General features: G+C 38.6%; 1 long non-coding RNA gene across 3 annotated transcripts in view; it reads left to right on the plus strand.

The window, feature by feature from the left end:
* Positions 1-9,656, plus strand: part of LOC138157246 (uncharacterized) — a 110,714-nt gene that overhangs the window by 77,864 nt on the left and 23,194 nt on the right. For 2 of the 3 annotated variants that reach the window (XR_011167338.1, XR_011167336.1), the window contains exon 3: positions 8,117-8,237. The exons of the other annotated variant lie outside the window; for it this stretch is intronic. This is a non-coding gene — a long non-coding RNA (uncharacterized lncRNA). The remainder of the gene's footprint in view (positions 1-8,116; positions 8,238-9,656) is intronic. 3 annotated transcript variants of the gene reach the window in all.

Here is a 9,656-nt window from a genome sequence, read left to right on the forward strand (position 1 = left end):
CTCTCTCTCTCTCTCTCTCTCTCTCTCTCTCTCTCTCTCTCTCTCTCCCTCCCTCCCTGTCTCTCTCTGCCTCCATCTGTCTGTCTGTCATTAACACACACACACACACACACACACGCACATACACCCCACATATTTTCTTGAATTATACTTGTGTGCATATTCTATCCCTCCCTGAAGTAAACTCCCTGAAGGAAGAATTTTGTGATTTTTCATCTTTGTTTTCCCAATGCTTTAAATATAGTGTCCTGCACACAGAAGTCATGTGATGAAATATTTGAGTGCATTCTGAGTGAATAGGTGAACCAGCTGAATAGTGATTGAGCTCAGATTTCTGATTTCATTGGTGTACAAGGAAATTCCCAAGTGAGGAAAACCTCTCAACCAAAGTAACTCAGCCCCTTCTCTTCAATTTTCAGTCTTAGAGAGTTGCTCAAAGCACTTAGAGGTTACATGACTTGCCCAGGGTCATGTAGTCATTATGTGTCAGAAATAGAATTTAAACCCAGATCCTCCTGGCTATGAAGCCAGTCCTCTACTCACTATACCACACTGGCTTGTCATTTGAATGCTCTAAAGTAATAAATTCAAACAGAAAGGGAATGGGGCTCTTGAAGCCAAATCCAGGGTCTAGTCCCATTTGGCATTTTCTGTTTTCTCTCTAATGAAGGCCATACCTCAGAGTTACCAGAGTCGTAGCCCATTCTGATCTCTCTACTGCCTAGCCTCTGTAGATCTCAGCTCTACACTTCCTAAAGTTCTCCTGGCCCATGGCTTGTTACTTACTCCTGGCTCATTCAAGGTAGAAAACGATGCCAGGAATAAAAAAAAAAAATGTGAGCAGGAAGAAAGGGCTTTAATAACAGCTAATGGAAAGAAAATAAAGTATACTCACTACCATAGCTAAAACTTAAGGGCAGAGCAAGGTGATAAGGAAGTTCTGTGGAATTGCAGTAAATGAATGGTTCACACATTTATCTCCCACCTCCAGCCCCACCATCCTCCCCCATTTGATTCAGCTATAGAATTGCTGCTAGATTCTCTTAATCTGTGTCATCAGATCAGATTGGCTTAGACTTATCTTTTAGGCTCCTTCTGCCAGTTTTTCAAGGATGATCTCTAGATGACAGGAGATATGCTTACCAAGCAGAATGCCCATTGCACTGGCTCTCAATGTTAAAGTAGAATTATCTAGGAGAAATCAAAAGCAATTTAAATCTTAAACAAGGCTTCATCGTGGCTGTTGATTGAGAGAGCTATGCTTTCCCCAAGACCCACTGTATTGCTGACAGATGTTTTGCTGACATGGAGATTGAATTTTCAGTTGTCTCTGAGAAGTAGTGATTCACAATACCAAGTGCGGCTGAAGAACGACAACAGACTAGAAACCACAGTCGACTTGTTGCTCATTTTATCTCCTTTTTCAGCATCTTAAAAGAGAAGAATGGATGTCCAGGACCAGATCGAGGCCTAAGAATGCACCTATGATAGAATGTTAGCAGCAAGATGGCAAACTTCTCCAGTTTAAAAAGAAAACAAATACCTTTGGAATATATGCTAGTGAAATTTCCCCAATAGGGTTTGAAATATACTTTTTTCTCCCTCAAAAGCTAACTTGAGCTTTTCTGCCTTTGCTCACCAGGGAGTAAGTCTGAGTCACCTCAAGCAGTGCTGAGAGGAGGGTTATTCAATGTAAATGGATTGGGATCAAATCTAGAGTTAATGATAATATTCTAGGCCACAATATTAAATATAGTTTATGTTTTTGTATGGGTTCTGCTAAAACATCATTTACTTCAAATCACAAAATCTAAGAAGTCATCTACAGCAGTCAAAAAGATGGAACCCAGGTACTATTTAAGGGGCTATACTGATGTAAGAGATCTCTCTCTCTTTCACACACACACATACACACACACATATGCACACACACACACTGTGTTGTTAGACTGTTCTGATTATGAAGGACATTAATAATTCCATTTAAAATCTGCTTTTCTGCAGCAATGGAAAACCATTGCTCCTGGGTCAGACCACTGTGACTACTCAAAATAAATTAGAACAGTTTGTTTGGAATTAAGAAGAGATGTCTCATATCACTACCTAATTATAACTTTATTGATTTTGAAATGAAAGCTATAACCTCAGGTCTATCAGATTGACTAATGTGACAGAAAAGGAAAATAATAAATGTTTGAGCGGATATGGGGAAACTGGGACACTAATGCATTGTTGGTGGAGCTGTGAACTGATCCAACCATTCTGGAGATCAATTTGGAACTATGCCCAAAGGGCTGTAAAACTTTATACCTTTGATCCAACAATACCATTACTAGGTTTGCATCCCAAAAAGATTAAAGGGTGGGAGAGAAGACCTATTTGTACCAAACTTTTTATAGCAGCTCTTTTTGTGATGGCAAAGAACTGGAAAGAAAGGGAATGAAATTCATCAATTGGGGGATGACCAGACAAGTTGTGGTATATGATTGTAAAATGATACTATTGTGCTATAAGAAATGATGAGCAGGATGATTTCAGAAAAACCTGGAAGGACTTTCATGAATGGATGCAAAATTAAGTGAGCATAACCAGGAGAACCCTGTACACGGTAACAGCAATATCGTATGATGATAAACTGTAAATGACTTAACTTTTCAGGAATATAATGATCCAAATCATTTCCAAAGGACTCATGATGAAAAATACTGTCCATTACCAGAGAAAGAACCAATAGACTCTGAATGCAGATTGAAATATACAATTCTTCACTTTTTTTGGTGGTTTTTCTTTTCTTTTGTTTTCTTTTTTTGTTCTGTGTCATTTCACAACATGACTAATATAGAAATATGTTTTGCATGATTATTCACATATAAACTATATCAAATTGCTTACTATCTCAGGGAGGGGAAAGGAGAAAGAAGGAAGGACAGAATGTGGAATTCAAAAAATTTTTAAATGAGGATTAAAAATTGTTTTTGCATATAATTGGGAAAAATAAAATATTATTCAAAAATAAAATAAATTGAAGACTACAGCAAGAATGAACAAATGAGTTAGTTAAAAAGAAATTCAGTGCTTAGTATTTGCCAAGCACTGTCCTTACAAATACAAAAGCATAAACTGCCTCTGCCCTCAAAGGGCTTAAATTCTAATATGTAGAGAGAAGTATATAGAGGACTGGTGGTCAGGGAGAAGCATTTTGATCTGGCAAGTTACAGTGATGGTGAGTAGGGCCAGAGTGAAGTAAATTGGCATACCTCTTCCAGGAGCAATGGCAGGGTGTATTTGATCAGTTTTCCAGAATTAGAAAGGGAAAAAGGAAGAGAGGTATGTGTGCTAGGTTGTCAAGAATATGGTTAGGGAGTGACATAAAGCTTGGCTAAGGACTGACTGAAGTAGAGGGCCAGGTGAGACAGTCACCACAAGGGTATTGAAGGCTGCACTTGCCGAGATGAAAGGGTTAAAACTCCATATATATAATAATTAACAAATATAAATTACATTAGGAGCTTGTACCCTTTATAAATGCATCACAGGGTAACTAGACCAATCATGAGCAGGACCATAAATCATAGCATCATAGAACTCAAAGGTCATATAACCCAATCCCTTAATTTTACTAAAGAAGAAACTGAGGCCCAGGGAAGTTAAGTGACTTGCCCAAAGCAATACAAGGATGGGCATATGGGATGATAAAATTCTTTTGCTGCTAAGTAGTTATGGGTGTAAATTAATAAGTCACCTTAGTTGTTTGTTCTGTTTGCCCATTCTTCCTCTGGAACGGTGGTTCTAAACCTGGGGAGGGGAGTCTATGAACTTTAAAAAAATTATAACTATATTTCAATATAATTGGTTTCCTTTATAATCCTATGTATTTTATTTTATGCACTTAGAAATATTTTGACATAGGATCCATAGGTTTCACCAGACTGCCAAAAGTGTCCATGTCACGAAAAAAAGGCTAAGAACCCCTGTTCTGGGGGAAGAACTCTGATTAATATCTCTTCCAAGGGACAGTCTTTCCTATACTTGAAAACAGTAAATATGCCCCTTCTAAGTCTCTTCTCCTTCAAACAAAATATCCATAATTGTTTCGATGGCTCCTCATATGGCATTGTTTCTAGTTTCCTCACCATCCTAGATCAAGACATTATTTCTCTGTCATAAAGCATGACTTTGCCTTAGTAAAAGAGGAGAAAACAAAATGAAGAGTAACCGAAGGCATACTGTGAATCCATAATCCCTACTTCTCATGTCTCCAGGCTATTGGTTCTGTGTTTCCCAAAGGGCCATAATAAATCAGGACTAATGAGTCCCTGATAGCTGGGAGCCAGGCCTGCTAGGCATAGGTATGTCTGAGGGACTCTCACTATGTAAGATTGGGACCTGTGAGAAGAATTATAATTCTGTGCTCTTTTCTTATCTCAATATTTCTTCCTTTAAGTTATGCTATTCTTCTTATTCAGAGATGAAACTCCTGCCCTGTGGTCTCCTGGAGGCCCAGTAGTAGGAGCCATAGAATAGAACCAGCGTCTTCCTGTTTGTCTGCTGCCTTTCATTGGTTCTTCTCCATCAGCCAAACTTGACTTCCTTTCGGAGTCATCTACTGGGAGTACAAAGTTGTTCCTTTTCTTTGGCTTCAGAGACATCTTCAACCTTCCCTTATTGAGGAGACCCATATGGTGTTGGGCAAATAGAAAATGACAACCCAAGGGAAGGTAAAGCAGGAAGTGGTGGCTGTAGAACTATCCATCTAAGTTGTACTAATTATAAAGCAAGAGTTTTCTCTTGCTAAACTACCCAAAATCTCCTATGCCAGTTCAATCATTGATTAGGACAGGGAAGTATTTATGTGGCACTTCTTTAAGTATTTGAGAATTTATCTCTGTCAGTATTCCCTAAACCAATACAGCACCCAACCCTTCAACACATTGCCAAATGGCCTGTAAGAGTTTATAAAAGAAAAATTTGTCCCCATAGTTATGAGCCTTTTCCAACTGAATAGATTGTTCCTCAGATGACAGACACACAGTCCATCCCTAGGCCTGTACTTAAAAACTTTGCCTCTTGACAGAAGCCACCAGAATTTTCCCCTTGCCAGTATAACCTTTGAAAATCCAACCTCTCTCTGCCACAGAGAGTCTATGAAGGATGACCTTCATGTAGGATTATTCTAATGGTGGTGAACTTTTTAAAAAATTGTGAATAAACAAAAATCTGCCAACTAAATTTTGTCAACTTTAGTAAACTATGAAAGGTTGCCCCATATCAGTAGCATTTTAAAATACCTTACTAATACTTTATGACCAAACTACACGGTAATGTCATGGAGCTTTGCTCCAACATTGTTCATCAGTTCAACTTAAACCCAAATATGAGCCCCAGGACTCTCTAGTCCCCTAAGCATCAATCTGCTTAGGTTGCCATAGTACTTAAAACAGGTACACAAGTGTTTTCCATTGGAATTGCATGCCCCAGAGAATTAATTTATGATTTCATAGAACCACTGAGACCCTGAGGACACTCCCTATATTCTTCAGGATGGGATTCTTCAGAGAGAGATTCACAAAGATGTCCTTTAGAGAGGTGTATGATCTGGCATGACAATCTGACTTCAACCCCTCTCAGATGTGTTATCAAATGGGGAATTATTGGGAATTTATGTCCTGGTTTCTTAACAGGTGGCATGGTGTCCTCAGGGTAGCCAATTTTCCAAAAGTGGGATAATACTTTACAAGGAAACATTTCTCAGATCCCAAACTAATGCAAATATAGAAATAAAAAATAAATTTACTTTTGACAAAGAAATTTCTATTTCATGGAATTTCTGTTCCATTCTAAGAAAAACTAAATGTATTTGTGCAACTCTTGTCCATATCCTCCCATGAGTTTGCTTCAGGGGGCCACCCAGTGTGTTGGTGGCCTTCCTAACTTTTCTTGACATCAAAAGAGTATCAATAGGGTACATGTATGTTCCACTGGTTATCCCTTCTTGTCATGTGGCCCCTCCTACTCATGGAATTGTTGTGAGAATCAAATGAGATAATATTCATAAAGCATTTAGTGCAGTGGCTGGCACTCAGCAGATACTTTCCCCTTCCCCATTCATTTTTTATCACATATTTCTTTGATAACATCCTTTACTCTCCTTGTTGATATGTTGAAGGTTTTCTTAACTGTCATAGTCATTCAGTGTAGAATCTAAGCTGACGAGGAATTCCCTCTGGATGGATAGGTTCCCTCAGATATTTTTATTTGTTTTGTTTGGCATTTTTCTGGTGGCATCAAACCCTAGAACACTGCATAGCTTCCAACATGAGATCCACAACCTCACAAAAGAGTTTGGCCTAATCATCCACACAGGAAATAACAAGGGAATAAAGAATATCTTTTCTCCAGACTATATTATACCTTTAGATAGATAGACTACAGAACTTGTCACTCACTATTTAGAACTTGGAAAGACACTGCCAATGGACAATGCATTGGGCCCAGAACAAAACAAAAGGAAGACAGGGCACTGGGTTGCCATTTGGAAAAGGTCTTCTAATGACCCTTAACTTCTTGCTTAAACAAAGAACTATCTTTTTATCCTATGAGTATTGTTATACGGCAAAATTGTCTTCCTATTCCCAGCACCTCAAACAATGCCTGACAAATAGCAGGCATTTAATAAATGCTTCTTGATCTATCACTTACTCAATATATGCTTCTTCATTAATCTTTGTTTTATCTGCCATTCCAGTTCTTTAAAACCTATGATATTCCATAGCTTACAACCACCTATTATCTGTAAAACAATTTTATATGAAAATACTCCCCCCCCCCCAAAAAAATCCTTTTTTCTTATATTCAGACTTTATATTGCCCATTTTTGCCTTTTTAGTGAGGGGGAGGCAGTACTAATCTCCATCTTCCCCCCGACACTTTTATAACTGTCCAGTTATATATACACATAGAAAGGCCAGAATTAGCTTTGCACCTCAACGCCAGTTCAGAGGAGCATTTGAAGTTTAAGTTCTTTGCCCCCTTTCCATTTTCATCACAGCATCCTCTTCCGCTTCTGGGGTTTTTTTTCTTCCCCTCAAAAAAAAATCTTATTTAACAAAACTTGATCTGTTTGGGACAGAACAGGCCTCACTATCCTTCCTGTGCTACACCAAGCAGAGTGAGAAATGAAATCTAAAGGGCTAGACCAATTTCAGGGGGGAAAATGCCCCCAAAGGTCAGGGGGAAATGGAAGCCTGTTCATTCTGTGCTCCCCGGGTGATATTCAATAACTCTTTTGGTCTTTCTGCTGGAGGACACAGGCTCATTTGCTCAATTTGGGGTGACAGCAGTGTGTTTTGTCAGAACATAGCTGGAGTTTTAAGTGAGTACAGCTTTTGGAGGCTGAAGGAAACATCTTTTATCTTAGCAACAGGAGGGCATGGAAATGCAAGGTTTTTGGCAACAGTAGTATAAATCTAGTGTTTGTGAGGGACTGACTTAGCCTGGGAGGAAGGAATGCACAGTTTCCCTTTGACGGTGTGATTTCCTGCTTCTCGTTTGAGAAGTTGTCTGGACTCAATGCTGAAGAAAGTCTGCATCAATTACTTGAAAGGAAACCAACCTTATTTCTGAAAGTTTGGCAGCAGAAATATTCATTGTTGAGAAGAGGGAAGAAAAGGGGAGAAAAAAAAACCCTAATGAACTCCTTTTTCTGCTGTATTTTTCAAAAGCCCTATTGTTAGAGCAGCTTCATTTTTGCAGTGTTCTTAGGAGACCGTCCCTATGCCCTACTTTTAAGGACTTGTAACTTTGTCATTGAAAATTAACTTGGAGATGAATTAGGGCTCTGGCCCAGAAATATTTTCTCCCCACAGAAGCTCCCCTAAAACAACCAAAGGAGAAAGAAAATAGACTGTGGTTTCTCAGAAAGTGTTTACACTCCATACCGTCAGAGTGATTAATTCAGGGACATTTAAGTTTTTCTAACTTTCATCTCTAATGGGAAGGCTGACATTTTTATTTGAATCTTTTTACAGCATCCAAAATAATCTCCCCTTACAAAAGTAACGACTAGCTAATTACTGCGGAGCAGCTGTTACCCTTCTCCATCTTCTGTCCCCTTTAGAAACCATTCTTTGGTTGCTGTATATGAAGCAGAAAGGCTCTGGGACAACTTATCAGCTGGAATGATTGAATGAAGCCCTTGTTTTGGCAGCAATCTATACAAGCCATTTGGTCACATAATGGTAAGACTAGTTCTCATTTGTATAATAGTTTAGAGTTGCCAAAGCTATTTCCTCACAACCCTCTGTGAGGTACTTATGCAGGCATTATGAGCCCCATTTTACAGATAAGAACACTGAGGTTATTTCAGCAGTCATAGGTAATAATGGTAATGGAACTTTTGAATCTAGAACTTCTGACTAGTAAGGACGTGAATAATACAGCATCCTTTGCTTCTTAATTAATTTGGGGGGGGAGGGGCTGATTATCCTTACTCTCTTTTACTTTTTATAGTTAAAAAAAATAAACTCTGGCAGTTAACATGGCATATATACCTTGGATCCAACAGTGTTCCCTGAAACCAAACAACCCCACACAGTTACCTGGATGAGGAAGGGATTACCTAGTATTTTAAATTTCAACCCTTTTTTGTGGATCTCTATAGCATATAGCTATGCCTTAGAGAATAAAATCTAGTGAACAGAATGAAATCTTTACTTACTGATTGACTGCCAGCCAATGCTGCCATGGTAGAACTCTGAACACTCATTCCTGCTATTAAAGCCTATAGATACAGAAGGAAAGGGTGAGAGATTGGGGTTGAATTGTAGCGATCAGTTTCCTTACCTATAAAATGAGATGGTTGGATCAGAATATTTCTTATCTGGTCCTTTCCAACTTTAGCATTCTCTGTTCTAATGATTTAGGTTTAAACATTCTATGATCTAGGTTCCCTTCTCCCTTCATACTAATGTTCTAGGCTACAACTTTCCAGTATCTTCGGTATTCTAATGTTCTTTGTTCTAAGGCCCCTTCCAGCTCTGGTATGTTCTGAGCCTATGAAGGTCTAAGACATCCTTGTGAAGTTTCCTCTTGAACTTAGTCTCTGATTCAAGCTTTCTTTCTTAGGACTTGCTCTTCTCTCTTCAAATCTGAGTGCAAGAAAATCATCCCCACTAACCTGGAATTCTGGGGAGACCAGTTCCAGTTAATGAATCATTTTCCTGTATCATAAGTATACCACTTACAGGATGGACAATGATGCTTCCTGAGATATTAATTACTGTTGTTGCAAAAAGTAACCCCCACTAAAACAAAGTTCACCTCTCATAAGCACCATGGAAAGCCATCTTATTTCCCACACATCTCTAGGTGTGCTTTCTAATTCACTGTACTCTTAAGAATATATATGTGCATGCACACACACACACACACACACACACAAAACCAAGCTCTTGCACGTTATTCAAATAAGAAAGCAAAAGCTGCCACCACTGTGGAATTGGAGATGGAAATATAAATGAAAACATGGCAAAATATTAACTCTTGTTTTTGTATCTTTGAAGGATGTAGTCATAACCCCATTCATAGATCAGGAAGAGAAGGAAAGGAAAGAAGGAAAGGAAAGGAAAGGAAAGGAAAGGAAAGGAAAGGAAAGGAAA

Source organism: Petaurus breviceps, unplaced genomic scaffold (assembly GCF_028583685.1).
Source record: "Petaurus breviceps papuanus isolate PSGF00001 unplaced genomic scaffold, PetGlider_PUasm1.0 171, whole genome shotgun sequence".
In the NCBI taxonomy this organism is placed as follows: domain Eukaryota; kingdom Metazoa; phylum Chordata; class Mammalia; order Diprotodontia; family Petauridae; genus Petaurus; species Petaurus breviceps.